Source organism: Pan troglodytes, chromosome 10 (genome assembly GCF_028858775.2).
Source record: "Pan troglodytes isolate AG18354 chromosome 10, NHGRI_mPanTro3-v2.0_pri, whole genome shotgun sequence".
Lineage (NCBI taxonomy): Eukaryota > Metazoa > Chordata > Mammalia > Primates > Hominidae > Pan > Pan troglodytes.
The window spans coordinates 84,164,838-84,182,428 of NC_072408.2; the positions used below are offsets into that span (position 1 = coordinate 84,164,838).

Below are 17,591 nucleotides of genomic sequence, written 5' to 3' on the forward strand. Positions count from 1 at the left end.
TTTGTTGTTCATGCCAGTCACAATGTTTAAATCAGTTGCTCACAGAAAGGGACTTTTTATGAGAAAGAGATATAGCCTTTTGTCTTTTGTAAGTGAATTCATGGAAGGCATTTTACAAATGGATTTTCTGCGGCAAGACTTTATCCCATACATTGTTGAAACTTTTATTAGTCAGGTCTTATCAAATTTCCACTTAACGTATTTCCCCCTCCATTTAAACACCAGGACATGAAGATAATTTAAATGGCCTGGGAAATTTACATATAGCTATTCATAGGATCAAAATACTTTCTTTTAAACTGTTAATTTGGATTCTATTAAAAATTATGTGGTAAAAGACAGTAATTGTTAGTACGACAATGCAGAGTAATGGTACTATAAGAGGAAAAATTTCGGTGTGGATTTTTTAGGAGGAGTAATATTTACGGTTCTATTTTTTTAAAGGGCTTGACACGAATTATTAATTCATTTATGTTTGTGCCTAAAACCTGTAGGTGTAATAAATAGCAAGCCAAGCCCAGGAAAACTTCACCTTATGTAAATACAAAGAGCCTGTGTGCGCATGTGCACACGCATATATTTTTGGGGGTGGGAGGATAGGATCTTTGCTCCTGAAGATACTCTGTAAATATCTTTTGTTTTCGTATGTTTCCCTTTCCCTTTGTCTGCAGCCAGTTGGATTCTCCTCTGCACCAGCACCCTAAGTGACAGCCCCTGGCAGTAATGAGGCTGCACACTCTGCTATAATTGAACCCTGTCAGCGCTGCCCATTAAGGCCGTGGTGTGTATGCCAGCTCATTAATCCAAAGCCCATTTCTTCTCCTCTCTCATTTCCCTTTTATACTATGGCACTGTTTCAAGTCCTGATCCCCTCATTGTGCATATGGAGGTTCAGGAATAGAGAGTAATTGGTGTTGTTGCACCCGTCTTGAGGAATAACCCTTTTAATAAAGACATGTTCACATCTGCAAACTAAGACCATTGTGTCATGATTGCGTATTGTTTGGACTTCTAGGAGAGTCTATTTGCAGTAGTCTAGATGGTCTATTTGCAGAATTTTTCTTTGTGCATTCAGACCCAGAATTTCAAACTCTCACAATTCCATGATGTAAAGGTACATATTTGTGATTAAAGATACACATGCATTTATACATATGTAATTTGCTTTTATAATAAAATTAATGATGTATTTTGACTCTCACTGTGAGTAAGAGTTAATTATCTCCCATGTACCAGCATAAAATACAGTGGGCTTCTGTATAATCATACTCTTGGTTAGTCAAAATTTCAGAGAAAAACTTTCCTGCTTTCTTCAGCTATTTTAAAGTGTTATGATATTAACATAAAAATAATAGCATTTTTTGTAAAAACAGAGTCTTGCTTTGTCACCCAAGCTGGAGTGCAGCGGGGCAATCTCAGCTCACTGCAACCTCCGCCTCCCGGGTTCAAGCGATTCTCCTGCTCCAGCTTCCCGAGTAGGTGGGATTACAAGCAAGCGCCACCATGCCTGGCTAATTTTTGTATTTTTAGTAGAGATGGAGTTTCTCTATGTTGGCCAGGCTGGTCTCAAACTCGTGACCTCAGGTGATCCACTCACCTCAGCCTCCCAAAGTGTTGGGATTACAGGGGTGAGCCACCACGCCTGGCTAAAAATAATAGCTGATTAATACCAGCATGCCTTTATCTTGTTTATTTTTCTGTATGTAAATAATGCATTCAAATTTTATAATTGTTTTCATTGTTGTATTTTGCATATGCAATCCTTTTGGATGTTATTCTGTGATAGTACAAGTAGAGATGACTTAATTATCACTTACATGATAAAACCTTTCTAACACTATTATGTGTAACTTTGCTTGGAGCCTTTCTTTCATTTCATCTTGCTAGAGAAACCATTTTTTTACACTCAAAAAATGTAATTAAATGAAATCCCTCTTTGGATAATTTTGAATCTGTAATCGAATTGAAGCTTATCTTTTAATGTGCCTTCTAAGTAGGAGTCAAAGAAAATATACTTTGGGCCTTAGTAGAGAAGGCAATTCAAGGCAAGGTATCATTAAATTGAAATGCAGATGTGAGAAAATGGTCTAGCCTATAGATGGAGAATGTGGTAAGGAGTGTTAAAGGGATGGATGGGAGGAGGTATTGACAAAATTGATCAAAGATTCAGGTGAGTCCTCTAGAAATTAACAGCTCTAAATTGAGTCAAAGTTATTTAACATTATCACTGGTAAGTTGCAAATCTTGTATAGTTTTGAGGTAGGAACACATAAAAATAAAAAAAATGAATGGAAATTCTTGATATTTGGTACTTAAATTATTACTTGGTATGATATTATTATTTGAGACAGTCTAATTAGGGTCTAGGAATCCTAGGATTCACTTTCTATACAAGTAAATCACTTTCTGTAAAAGTAAAATCAAGAAAAACAACAATAAACAGGAAAAAACAAGTACATTTCAACTTTTTGAGTGTGGATTGTGTTTTATTCATTGTTATATACTTGTTTGGTTCAATGTGGTGTTTAGTTGCAATCAACATATAGTAGTTTTCAAGCAACATTTAGTACAAAGAATGAACATCCTGTATGAACAGAGATAACTTGTCACTTCTGGTCTGTACAGTACCTGTAGTTCTCAGACTAGTGCTTGGTACAGAGGAAGTGCTCAGTAAGTATTTATTGAATTCATGAATCCAGCTTGGAATGTGGAGGAAAAGATTACTATTAAAACAAGGGTTTTTAACCTAACTTCTTTATGCTATTGAGTATGGTCGAAAGCAAAAAGGAAGCTGTAGTAGAATAACAAAATAAAATATGTTTTTATTATCAAGAACAGTGTATCTAGGTTGAAGCTCAAATCTCCAAAGCAAGACTTTAAACTCTACTTAACAAACAGACTGGAATTTAGTCTCTTTCCTTATACTCACTGTCAACATTTTGGATTTAAACTCTTTACATTTTTCCCATAAGAACTTGTTTTATTAAATGTCAGGAAAGATTTTAAAAATTTCATAATGACTTAAGAGCCAAATTAATCTCTATTAAAGGCAACACAACATATATTCCTTTCTTTTTAAAATTTTTTTTTTAGAGAAACAAAGTTAAGAAAAGACTCATTAAAGTTATACAACGAGTGTGAGCTATATGGAATTTGGCACAGTTTTTATGACAAACAGAACAGTTTATATCTCACTTCCAGATTATGGGATCAGAAGATAGTTTATTTATTTTTTATTTTTATTTTTTTCCGGTTCTGCATGTGTTGGTGGGGGGAAGGGGAGAGGGATTTGAAGGAAAATGAAAACATGGATATCTGTCCTAAATAAATCAGTCAAGGAACAAGAGTGCTTAAAGTATTTTTTATTTGTTTGTTTAAACTGGAAAAATGGATTGAGGTAGGTATGGGTATCAAATGGACCCCACCCTCTAATTTCATTGATTTTCTTGTTATTAGCAATTTGACTCTTGATTATAACCATGTGGCTGGGAATTTTTATTAAGATAGAGAGGCAGTCCAACAGTTTTTTATGAAAGCGCAATTACAGTGAAAGGAAAATAAACATGTTATGTGTTTTTAAAAATGCTTGAAGAATTTGTAATCGTGGATGTTTTATACACCATTTAAATGAAAACTCAGTATTTGAATCTGGTGGTGATTTAAATATTTATGTAAAAGAGGACATTATCAGATTGTTTTCCTGTCATTCTTATTCCTCTATAATTTTCCCCAAATTTTTGATATTGGCCACTTTTGTACCTCCTGCAGATGTCAACAATACAAGGGTCCTCATGTATTGAAATACCCACTTACGGATATTTCAGAGACTGAGCCGCTGGAAGCCCTTGGCAGTGTTTTCATAAGGGCTGATGCATTCTCTTATGGGTAGAGGCCATGGCTCTTACAGAAAAGATTATTAGTCTTAAAAAAAATAAAAAAAAAAACACAAAAAACAACCTTGCCAACTGCCCCCTTTTCCTGCCTTCATTTGGGCTCAAGTCGGATAATACCACCAACCTCTCATTGAATCCCATTTCCTAAACTTATCTCATTTCTCTTAGACCCTTTAAGACCTTGGTGGCCTCCAAATTAGCTAATGGTGGTATCCTTAACAAGTGTGACCTACGCTCTTGGGACCGTTAGAAAGATCTGATAAATCAGAAGTAACTGCTTGCTAGTAATTTAGTTGGGGTGGAAGGTGAGAGAGAAGCTAATGCTACTGTTACTAGGAGATGACTTACATGAGGTATGGTAGAGACCATGAAATAAACATATGAATAGATGGAAATTTGTGTATCATGCTCTAAAGAGCTATCTTGTCCATTGACATGAATTAGCTCAACATCTACTGCATACATTTATGACTTGAAATTTTGAAGATCCTTTTCCTCCTGAACTTTCTAGATGCTTGCACCCTTTTGTTTAAGGTGTTAAGATTGATGTTGCCCATTAACTTAATATGATATGACTGTTTTTTAAATTTATCTGAATTCTAATTTTAAAATTTTCTTGAGAATATCTTCTAATATTCCATGCTGAGAATATTACCCACATGTGGTCATGTGGACTCCCTCGATCTCAGAAAATACTGCCCTTTACTCCTAAGCACCTGACCTCTACTCCTTCAAACGTTATGTAGAACCGGACTCCACGTGAGATAAATGCGTAATGTTTCACTGTATTATTATCTTAATAGTCTCATTGGCAGAACAAATTTTAAAACCCACATTTTACCCAATATAATCCTTTCCTCTACTCAAGTTTTTCACACTATATGAGCTCTGGGATTTTTCACCTCCTGTGTGCTTAAGGACACATCTTTGTTTTATATAGTCTTATATGGTTGGTTTCCTGAAAGAAACATTAGGTTTTTAAGTCTCTTGTAGTGGTTGTCACAGCCATGTTGTTATTTGATGGATGCCATTTGTTGAGGTTGAGGTAGAAGGTGATGAAAGTGGAATTCTTGAGTCATAGCCTCTGAGTTTCAGTTAGAGCTTTTTTGAAAAATAGTTTGGAAATTCATAACAAAGACTGAAATTTTGTCCTTTCGGGAATATTACCTAAAACCAACCAACAAACAAAAAGGAAAACAAAAAACTATTAGGGATATGCATGAAGATTGGACCAAAGGAGTATTTCTTTCCAGACAAAAGGCAATATAAGAGGGGAGAAGGAGTATATTACTTAAGTTTTCAATAGTAGAACATTTCCTAAGTTTTATATATTTGTAAGTGACTATGTAGTCATTTATAATGAAGCTGTGTATTTTTATTTATTACTCAGAACCTTAGCAAAAATGCATTATGGAGTATGGTTTCATGTTTACTGAAAAAAATAAGTGTCTTTTTTATATACCAAGGTGCAAATGGATGTTAAAGGTAACCTGTGAGGATTATGAGTATTTTTGTTTTTGTCTTTATATTTTGTGTCTTTTCTAATCTTTCTACAACAAATAGATGCTCAATTCATATTACAGTGTTGACGTTCATATAACAGCCCTGCATATTTATCAAAACATGTTTTGTTGAAGACTTACTATTTGCCAAGTACTGTCCTAGGTCCTAAGCATGTACAGTATTGGTGAAATAACATTCTATGTTCTTGTAAACCTCATAACTATAGTGAACTTGCTGCAGCTATTATCAGTCATATCCTAAAGCACCAGGAAAAACAAACAAGACTATTACTTTTATTGACCTAGCAAAATGAACGTGAATATTTTAAGTTAATTTGGCAAGATTCACACAATTTATTTATTTATTTGGCCAAAGATGTTCCTGCTGCCGGTGGTAGTTCAAACAAAAGATGTTGAAGACTATCTTTAGTTTATTATTGTTAGAGCATGTTTCTTTTTTTTTGTATACATTTAACGGGTACAAGTGCAGTTTTGTTACATATATATTGCATAGTGGTTAAATCTGGGCTTTTAGTGTAACCATCATATAAATAGTTTACATAATATCCATTATGCTTTCAATGTTTTATCTGTGGTCTTCAGCTTCATTCTATGTTCTCAGAGTCCTTAAGACATGGAGGTAAAATTTGATAAGGAATTGAACAGATATATCACATCCTACTGATTTAGGCACAACTTATATATTAGTCTCTAATTGTTTACAAAGTAAGAAAGTTTGATTTTATAAAAAGAGAACTTAGGCTAATTCAAAACTTTGTATACCAATTGGGGTGGTAGTATTTCATTATGGATTTCATTAGTGGGTGAGAAGGAGAGATTCTGCAATTGCAAATATGTTATCTACATTAAATTCTAAATTAGCCTTATAATAAAATAATAAATGATAATATGCTAAGACCCTACAATACTGTAGTATCATGTTGGTGTGTGTGTGTTTTTAACAATTATGGCAGGCGGATCACGCGGTCAGGACAAGACCATCCTGGCTAATGCGGTGAAACCCCGTCTCTATTAAAAATACAAAAAAATTAGCCGGACGTGGTGGCGGGCGCCTGTAGTCCCAGCTACTCCGGAAGCTGAGGTAGGAGAATGGCGTGAACCCGGGAGGCAGAGCTTGCAGTGAGCCAAGATCGCGCCACTGCACTCCAGCCTGGGCGACAGAGCAAAACTCCATCTCAAAAAAGAAAAAAACAATTATGTTTCATAGTGATAAATTTAAATGCAGAAAGCCATTCTGCTTTTAATAGATCAAATCTCATCTTAGAGCATAAATAACATTTTGCAAATGAAAATTTCTTGAACTATTCAGGGTCATGGCAATTAACGTATCACAGGTTAATTTCAATTAGTAATTGATCAATGTTTCTCAAATAGCTGAAAAAGCAAGATACCTGAAATCATTTAAGAGAGCAATTTCATACACGGTATGTGACAAACACCATTCCCTGAGATGTGGTAATGGTGGTGGTGTACGGTGAAGGGTTTGATACCAAAAACACTTGGGAAATGCTGTATACTATTTTCTCTTGGACATACAAAGGCACATGAGCATATTGAAGGCTCTGACCAGTACTGCAGTAAAGAAGTCAATTTAATTTTGTTTCATCTAGTGTTTTTAAAATGTTTACATCAGGAAATTTTCATATTTCCTAATATGACATATTCTGGTATTCTATGAACCTTCTTTGACCAGGATTGTCTACACTCTAGAGTAGTGCTTCTGAAACTACTGTGGACAAAGATTAAATTTTAAAATTCTAATCCGTCATAACAGGCCACTAGTGATGACTAATTTCAGCTTGTACCACGTTAAGTCTGACAACATTCACACTGGCCTGTATCCTGTTCAACATGTGTCCAGTGGTCATGTAGTTGGGTGTTGTAACAATGTTAACGTACTGTAATAGTTTCTAAATGCTTACCCTGTTTCCTCCATTCTTACCTGTCTCCCTTTGGACCAGCACTGGCAGGAGTAACTACTTTTGAATAGGACAAGTCCAGAGCCTCACTTACTCACAGTGAGGTCTGCAGACCCGGTGTATCAGGATCACCTGAGAACTTGTTAGAAATGAGGTACCTCAGGCCTTCCCGAGATGTGTGGAATTACGAATCTTTATTTTAGCAAGATCCCATGTGACTTCTGTGCGCAGAAAATTTTGGGAAACATGAATCCAGAACCATGCTGTTCAGTAGAAGTAGAATGCAAGCCAAATATGTAATTTTAAATTTTCTTGTAGACATGTAAAAGTGGAACTAATTTTAATGTATTTTATTTAACTCTCTATATAATTTCAACATACAATTGATATAAAATAATCATAAGACATTTTGCATTTTTTAAGACTTTGAAATTTAATGTTTTTATACTTAAAACAGATCTCATTTCTCATTGGCTACATTTCAAGTATTTAGTAGCTGCATGTAGCCATTGGCCGTTACATTGTACCCCTCAGAACCTAGAATGTTATCTGGCACATAGCAAGTGCTTAGCAAATATTTATAGAATTAAAGTAGAATTAAAGAATTACTGAAGGCAAGCAATGTATAAGCTACATTGCCTCTTTAAAACTTGAAGGTGTTTAGGTGGAAAAACATTTAAAACCAGGTGTCTGACTCCTTGGTCCATTTTCTTTTTACTTCTTTACTGCTTTTTATTTTTTTGTGAATCTCTAAGTACATTAAGTAGGATTTTTTAGTTAGCTATTTAAAATCCAGTTTCCTAAATACTCATACATCTGCCTCAACTCCTTTCTGGAAAAAGTTCAACTGTAAGTAGATAAATAATCAAGACCGAGATTCTGGGTTATTTGTTTTTTATTTTCTCCTCTACTAATTTCCTGACCATTTTTCCTTTTTATTCATTTCATTTTATTATTTAAATCTACTTTTAGAAAATTGCTTAGATATGTATTAAGATATCCTAAAATTTCTTTTTTGATGAGAGAAGGATTAGAAAATTGAAATTTGATTGAAATTTGATGAGAGAAGGATTAGAAGATTGAGAGCAATTGGTCAAAAACAAATTTCAAATTATAGCACTTGTCTATGTAATATGGGACCTTAAAATAACTATTGACTCCTGGTGTCCAGGAGATCTAGAACCTTGCAGTCCTTGGACAACAGAACAATCACAAGATGCTGAGGTAGTGCTGTACCTACCAGTTTCATTATCATAGGTTGGGGAGGGTAGGAGTTGAGGTCTCCTGGTACAGGAGTGCAAAGGGCAAGTGCTTAGGAGTCATTTGCCCCTAAGTGTGGTGGCTAGATTTTTTGAAAGAAGACAAAACACAAAATTTTTTCTTGTACTATCTCCTAACTTGGTCTCCACTGTTTCTACTCCCATTTTTAAGACTAACGAAATCAGAATATTGGTTCTAGGTACCTTGTAAATAGAAATACTTTTTTTTTTTTTTTTTTTGAGGTGGAGTCTTGCTCTGTCCCCAAGGCTGGAATGCAGTGGTGCGATCTTGGCTCACTGCAACCTCCACCTCCCAGGTTCAAGTAATTCTTGTGCCTCAGTCTCCTGGGTAGCAGGAATGGTAGGTGCTGTCTGGCTAATTTTCATATTTTTAGTAGAAAAGGGGTTTCATCATGTTGATCAGGCTAGTCTCGAATTCCTGGCCTCAAGTGATTCACCTGCCTCAGCCTCCCAAAGTGCTGGGATTACAAGCATGAGCCACGCCTTCCTGAATCTAAATAGAAATTCTGAAACTACTATTGTTTCTTAGTCATCTACTGTGTGACTTGTTCAGTGAAACCTCCCAACATAGCTGGTGGGGCAAGTTCCAGAATTTTAATTAAGAACTCATTTAATTATGTTAATTCATATGGGAGCTAGTAAACTCAGAAGAAAATGAATGTAGGAACTGGACCCCCCAGTTTTTAATCTTGTTTTTTCCTCAACTCAACTTTTCCAAACTTCAGTTTCTTCATCTGTTAAAATGAGGATAACAGGAAAGCCCTAGGATTGTATTGAGAGGAGTAAATAAAACAACATGTTTTAAGATGTTTACATGGAGTTGGGCCCACATATATTAGTTATCCACCCTTTCTCCTGAGTGATAAGGGTGTGGGGAAATAGGAATTTCACATGCCAGTGGTTGGTAGAAGCATTAATCAGAACAAGTTTTATGGAGGACAATTTGGCAGTCTTGACACAGCAGTACTACCAATTGTATACTTGTGCAACCAAAGGATAAATTCCTAAGAAATAGGAACAACGGTGCTCAGATAAAATTATTTCGTAAAATCCAAAACTGCAGACAACTGAAATGCTCATAAATTAGGAGCTGATTAAATTATGGTAAATCCATATAATGAAATGTGTAGACATTACAAAGGATGACATAGATATCCTTGGGAAGATGTCCAAGACCCATTACGTGGGGAAAAAATGCAGGATGCTCTTCTTTGTACAATGTATAAAAGAATTTGCAATAAATTATTAAATGGATCAACCTGAGAAGTAGAAATGAGATCTGAGAGAACTTTCCTTTTTTCTCTTTCTCTGTAGTCTGAAATTTTTATTATGAGCAGATATTGCTTTTCCAAAGCATTTATGTCAATATTTATGATAGGGAATGTATTGCCTTGTGGCTCAGTACCCTAATTCTGGGATACAAAAACCAATTTGGTGGAAGGGGCTCAATATCTGATAGTGTGGTAGTTTTGGAGTTTTGCCAGGCACATAATTTAAAATCAATTTAAAAGCCCATGTATTCTGAATTTGATTCAGTATGTCAGTTTGGTCTAGAATTGATTGTTCTGGCACTTTTATATTGCACAATCCAGTGTTCTATGTTAGGATTCATAACAAGTTAGTTTACTATTTTGCAAGGATTCAGATGGTTATAGTACATATGAAAAATGCAGCCTTAAAAAAGTCATATTGACTCAGTTTCTCCCCATCCCCCAATATAATATAAATTGTTATATTGTAGATTAAGTCTGACTTAATCTTCTTGGGGGAGATCAGTTTGTTATTCATTTTTTTGCACTGTGTAAAAGAACACGAAAGATAAAATAAATTCAAATTGATTTATTATAGGAGGGGCATATTCTGAATGAGCTTAGCTAAGTACATACTAAAACAAAAGTAGCTTATAAAAAATGTGATAATGTAAGGATTTTTTCTAATCCTGATTAGATTTTAAATTGTCCCTTCAGTAGTTTGCATAATTATAAGGCACTGCTATAGAATGAGTAACAATAGAAAATAACTCATTAATGCCTGTTTCTCTTTGGCACTGTTCCAGGGCATGCAGCTTGATGTTTGCAGAGGAGACAGTCTAGCATTTCCCAGTCTGATATGGAACATCAAAGATTGCTAGGATTTCTCAGTACTCAGACATTCCTCATTTTGTCTGAAGTGGTAATATCCTGAAGAGCCAATAGTTGCATGGAATTTAAAGTATTTTGGCACTTATTCTTATAGTATTTTCAAATGTAGTTTATATTAGAGAAGTAGATTGAGATTTCTTGGCTTTTAAGCAAAATGAGTTATTGCAAAATCTAGTTTTTGAGCCCAAGGTTATAAGGTAATTGCAATGCTGGTGACTAAACCGGATTGCTTTTTAGAACTAGGTTTTAAATACCTACCACTTACAAGCCATAGTGTTTGATTATCACTAGTGCATTTTTAGTGTGGTGCCTAGACATTAGATATGAATCCCTAATTAATGAATAATGAGATGTTGAATCTGGAGTACTGGAATTTTATTCTTCATTGTAATATTTTCCAATATAGGTTGTGCTCAGCCATAGTGCATCAGGATTGGCTATATATACACACCGTTGATGACTTCCAAACACTTACAAAGTAATCAGTTTCTATCTTAATATGGTTAAACTATTGACAGGCCCTATGGGTTTAGACTGATCAGACCCCTTGATAAAAGGAATTCTTTTGATATATAAACATGAATACAAATGGGGACACTAAAATACATACTCTTCTTGGAACAGACACTGTAGAACAAATCCACTCATCTCCTAGTCATTCAATGTGAAGATATGGAGTAAATACTAAGACAATCTTGACCAGTTTGTCATGTAATAAATAATTCTTCACTGTTATTTCTTATGGATAAATGTTTAATAACTGGTTTATGTTAAAAAATGGTTCATGATAAAAAAATTTTTTTTCCTATCACATGAAGAATTTTGGGCAATCAGCAAGGATTGCATGGTTTGATAGTAGATTTTAATAAGATAAAATGATATATCAGGATGTGTGCATATATAGTACCTTCACACAATATTACTAAAATTTATCTTGTTAATATGTTGGTATGGTATTAATATTAAATTGCTATATTAGAAATATACCAATATTATTTTCTATTAAGTATTATTAAATTTGTGTATTAGAAATTATAATTTAAAGATGCCAGGGCATGAATATTAGTTGAAAATTGGTTTTATTGAATTACTGGAAGAAAAAAAGAATCTCTTTGGACAGTGAATAGTGAACTTAGATATTTGTACAATGTATTGTTGAGAATAGAAGAAAACTGCCCTTTACATTTTTCACCCAGATGTATGCTTTCCCCGTGGCTTCTGACCCTTTCCTGGCCACCATGGTTTGAGCGCTAAGTCATCTGGGTTCTAAGCCATAACTAGCAGAGCCCCTATTTACTGGTGTCTTCCCTAAGATTGGAGATCACCATTTCTGAGGTATGACGAGTGATGCACTTGTCCATACGCAAATACATGGAAAGGTAACAAATTCAGGAAGTATTTTTCCTTATAAGCTTTTTTATTTCTGAATTTTAGACTTACCTTTTTTGCCTGGATGCATGGACTCATCAGCTGTAGTATATATGCTGGCTCCTGAATGGCCTTAGCCCTTAGTTCCTCCTGTGAGGAATTTCACTGTGTGCATTAAAGTGAAAGGAACACAATTGATATGAAGTCATATCTCCTTAAAAAACATATGGACAGTTTTAGTTGCAAATATATAATTGTATTACTTTCATGTCCATATTCAGGTTGGCTTAACACAAGCTGATCTTAACTTAGAACTTCAGAAAGTGACAATTCTATCAGCCTTCTGAAATGTCCATTGCAATATGTAAAAAGAAAAATAATTCTTGTACATAAATTTTCCAAATGAGAGTATCAGGTATAGTATATTCAATTAAAGTGCCATGAGATCATCTCTGTAGAGATTTTTCATTTCAGAGTAATGCTCATTAGACATCGATCTATTTTTCCTTTGATTATCATTTTGAGTCTAGATTTTATCCAAAGGATATGGATTTGCTGAATGAAACTCAAAATTCAACTTGTAAAACAATACATAGATGACCCTATTATGAAAGATGCCATTAAAGAAAATAACTTATTGGCTGGGTGCAGTGGCTCACACCTATAATCCCAACACTTTGGGAGGCTGAGGTAGGAGGATTGCTTCAGGTCAGGAGTTGGAGATCAGCCTGTGCAGCAGGAGTTTGAGGCTACAGTCAGCTGTAATAGTGCAACTGTACTACAGCCTGGGAGACAGAGCAAGACCTTGTTTCAGAAAAAAAACAACTTACTGCTAACCCATTTCGTTATATTAAGCCAGCATATAAAAACAGATATAAAGCATGTGCAGATGTACTATTTGTAAATGTTTCCTAGGCCTGTTATAATAAAGTGCATACAACTAGGTGGCTTAAGACAACAGAAACCTATGTCCTGGAGGCTGGAAGTCTGAAATCTGGGTGTTGGCAGAGTTGTGTTCTCTCTGACAGGCGAGAATCCTTCCTTGCCTTGTTCAGCTGCTGGTGTTTGCTGCAATTCTTGGTTCTTTGGTGTCAATCACATGACCATCTTCTCCCGCTGTGTCTTTGCATCATTGTCCCTCTGTGTGTATCTGTGTCCAGATTTCCTATTTATAAGCAGATTAGACTATACCCTAGTGACTTTGTTTTAATGTTAATTACAAATAAAGTCACTTTCTGAGGTATTGGTGCTTAGGATTCAACATATAATTTGGGGAGGATACCATTCAGCACAAAACACTTCTGATGTTGGGAATATAGAAGATACTTATTCAGTTATTACATATTTACTGAACATCTCCTAGGTCATCGGAATGTAAAATTGAGGAAGACGTAGGCAGGGTATGGGGCTCCTACCTGTAATCCCAGCACTTTGGGAGGCCGAGGTGGGCAGATCACCTGAGGTCAGGAGTTCGAGACCAGCCTGGCCAACATGGTGAAACCTCCTCTCTACTAAAAATACAAAAATTAGCCAGGCATGGTGGCAGGCGCCTATAGTTCCAGCTACTCAGAAGGCTGATGCAGGAGAATCGCTTGAACCTGGGAGGCAGAGTTGCAGTGAGCTGAGATCACGCCGTTGCACTCCAGCCTGGCGACAGAGCAAGATTCCTTCTCAAAGAAAAAAACAAAAGTGAGGAAGTTGTAATCCTCCCCCAAGAGGAGCTGGCATTCAAGGTATGGGAGACAAATAAGCCAGCTAGTTACAAACAAACCTCTGAATAATCTTTATTATTATTCATAATCTATTCAGTTATTTAAATAATAGAGAAATCTCATGGATTAAAGCAGCAGCAGTTGGGGAAGTGTGTGTTTTAGGGACACTTGGGCTATAGGCTATAATCTTATGAGAGAGATATGAGAAAAGGCTTCTGTGGCTACTAAATATGCAAAATGCTAGGTTAGATGGATAAACAGGGTTCTTCACTGCAAGTCTTCTCAGAGCCTTGAATATGCTATTGTGCTTTGTGAATATAGAGCTGGTGACTGTGGTGTTTCCCACACATACTTGACCACATGATTCTTCTTAATGGATCATTTCAAGTAATTATGTTCCTAGGAAAACACTGGAAACTAGTGTTGAACCATGTGATCTTATTTCAAAAACCACCACAGAGCTAGCATAATATAATGGTTGCTAAGATAATTCATCACCCTGAGGATGGGAGCAAAGGTTTTCAGAAATTTATAGACCTCTTATGTAGATATAGCCAATCCTTCTCAAGACAGTGTGTTTCTTTCATAACGGTTGCAAGAAAATACTGATCAGTGGATTGAATTCTGTGTTTCATCCAGCAAATTTAGTGACTTTGGAATCTGGTTAAAAGCAAGTGACCTGTTCTTAAAGCAAAGTAGCATGTTTGCGTCACTTCTATGAATGCAGTATTCATTGCCATATTTGAGACAATAAGCATTCGAACAGCCAGTGTTAAACTCTGCCTGAAATGCCCTTGGGAAGTTTTATACCCCATCCTACTGTGGTTAGAAAGTATGATACACAGAATTTATTCTGGGCCTTGAAAGCATGTACATCCTGTACACTTTTGAGACACTACCACGTTAGTGATTATGTATAAACTTGAGGAAACTTGAAGCTGTGCATCAAATTCTCCTAGGAAAATCTTACAGTGAATAAATCACTTGCATTAGTAATTTACAGTTTGAATGATATCTGAAGGCCTCTTCTCTATGAGAATACTGGAAAATGCGGTGGTGGAGCGGTGGTCTTAATAGCATTAAGAGCCACAGATAAGCCAAGAGATACCTATGTGAATAGCCTGGCCCCACCTGGCTCTGATGGATTAACGGGACTGGGGAAGTTCTAGATCCTGCAAAGAAGAGTAGATTATTTATTTACTTTTGAGACAGAGTCTCACTGTGGTGTCCAGGCTAGAGTGCAGTAGCACCATCGTAACTCACTCTAACCTTGAATTCCTGGGCTCAAGGAGTCATCCCACCTCAGCCTTCTGAGTAGCTAGGACTATAGGCATGTGTCACGGCACCTGGCTAATTTTTTATTTTTTGTAGAGATGAGATCTTGCTATGTTGCCCAGGCTGGTCTCAAATTCCTGGTCTCAAACAATCCTTCTGCTTCAACCTCCCAAAGTGTTGGAATTATGTGCACGGGCCTAACCTACTCCACACCCAGCCTAATAGTAGTTTTATTACGGTTATTTGTTCCACCTTTTGGAAACCCATTTAGAGTAATGAAATTATAGCTAATCTGAGGCCTTGTAGAAACTCTCAAATCTGTTTACTTTCTCAAAATAGGGGAATGAAAGTTAAATTTTTCTGCAGCTTTCTAGTAACAGACTGTCCTGAGAATCACTATATTTCCTTGCATATATGTTCTTAATTATTGGGCCCCTCTCCTAATTCCTTTACCTGCAGCGTTCCATACTCAACAAATAGAGCTTAGTGATGCCCCTCCACCTCAGTGGTTCCATGAAAGAGGAGATGACACACGTACTCTCTAACCGTGGGCCAAATAACCGTGCAGGACTAAACATTAGTTCTTTTCACTTCTAAGTCTCAGAATAACGTTTTTTCTAAGCTTCCAGACTCAAATATCTCATTAAAGGTCTGTTTTGAGTTTGGGGTATTATTTGTTTGCAGAGTACATCTGTAGGGTTTGATGAGTTCCTCTCTTCTGCCTCAGTAATGGCTCAGTTTCAAAAATGAATGTAGAGACTCCTGTGTTTCTTAAAGGTTTTACATTCTTTTCAGATTAACAGCCATACAGAATAGCCATTATTCCATTATTGTCATTGATTATAACCTTACTTGGGGTTACTCCCTGTTCAGAGAGAAAGCCCAGCACTTTCTATTCAAAAGTCTATTAGGAACAAGCAGTGTTGGGCAGTGGGTGGATCTCAGGGATGGATGCAAACTTGCCTCTGCAGTGGTGAGCCCATGTTCTCTTCCAATCCACTAAGCTCAGCCAACAGATGTTCTTAGTATTTGGCTGGTAAAAGGAAATGCAGTTTATCATTTAAAAACTGCACATTGTTGACCAGTGTTCAAGCAATAGTGTCTGGGTGGAACTTTTTTTTTTTTTTACAGATTGCAGGCATTTCCTGATATTTCGGAGGTGAGAAAGAAGGCAGATTTGAGAGTATTTTAAGGAATACCATTGTGGTATATGCTGTTTCTCGGAGGAATAACCTTGTAGTTGAGTCAGTCCCAAGCATGAATCCACAAGACACTGTTGTTTTTATTGAGATCATATGCAAGAGCTGTTGTTTACTTAAGTTATCCTTATTTAATTGGAGCAGCTGTGAAATGTATTTGGTTCACCCATCCAAGCTGGGAGCAAACTTTTCATTAAAAAATTTCATTGATGACTAGAGTTGCTGTTTTTCTCTTGAATCAAGGCTTCCAATTTTACATATAAATAAGTAAACGGTGACTTTCAAAGCTGCAGGTTTTGTTTTATAGATGTAACTCATTGTCACCCAAGGCAGTTGTCATCAGACAACTGAATGTTTCTTTGGGCAGCTAATTAAGGTGCTTATTGCAAACAACTTGGTGTGTCTTCTGCCCAAACCAGAATGTCTTAAAGCATTGCAAGATCACTTTCCTGGGGGAGAGTGATACTCTAAGTCATACCAAATTGGGATGTAGCACTTTTGTTTGGCAGAGCTAAAACCATTTAAATGTGTAGAAACTTTTACCAGAAAGAATGTGTCCTAATATAACCTTTAAATGTATTAAGTGAAGAAAAAAGGGGAAGCTGATCATATTACATTTAAATGATTTGTTTTCCACCTCTGGGTCATGAGTTCTTTGAGGATAGGGATGCCTGTTATCAGCTGGTAATGGCTCATGTAGTTCAGCTTGAATAACATTCTCAGCAGTTTTGAGGGGCTTTTTCAATAACCATGAAGTGAAGTTTTACATATGATTTATTACAACTTTAAAACTTTAGTTACAGATTTATAGGATATGAGTATAATTTGGCTGTATGCCTGTCACAATCTTGTGAAGAAGGAAAGACATGTTTTCCTCTTTTTTTTTTTATAAGAGGAAGGAAACAGGAACAGAAAGCGTACATGATATTATCAAAGCTGCCACTAAGATTACTTATAAAAGGAGGAATCTAAGATTCTGACTGCCATCAGACATTTTGTCAAAAAGAATAAACTTAAATTGCCTTTAAGTCTTTGGAATTACCTGTGAATTATGGGAAGAAATGAATTCTGATAGGCTTGTCAATTTTAAACTTGCTAAAATTTAGACAAGTAGAATGATGCCAAATTAGAATTTTATAAATAATGTTCTAATTTTAATATATTGACTTTTAATTATATTTGAAGTTCATTATTTTGCTATTTCTGCCTGCTTCTACTTATGAAATATTTGGATGATAACAATTCTACTTCCCTTGCAGAATTGGAGTAGATTAGGTATAA

At 35.8% G+C, this 17,591-nt stretch overlaps 1 protein-coding gene across 1 annotated transcript in view; it reads left to right on the forward strand.

Moving 5' to 3' along the window:
* NAV3 (neuron navigator 3) overlaps window positions 1-17,591 on the forward strand; it is an 891,873-nt gene that overhangs the window by 66,942 nt on the left and 807,340 nt on the right. The gene's annotated exons all lie outside the window — the stretch shown is intronic.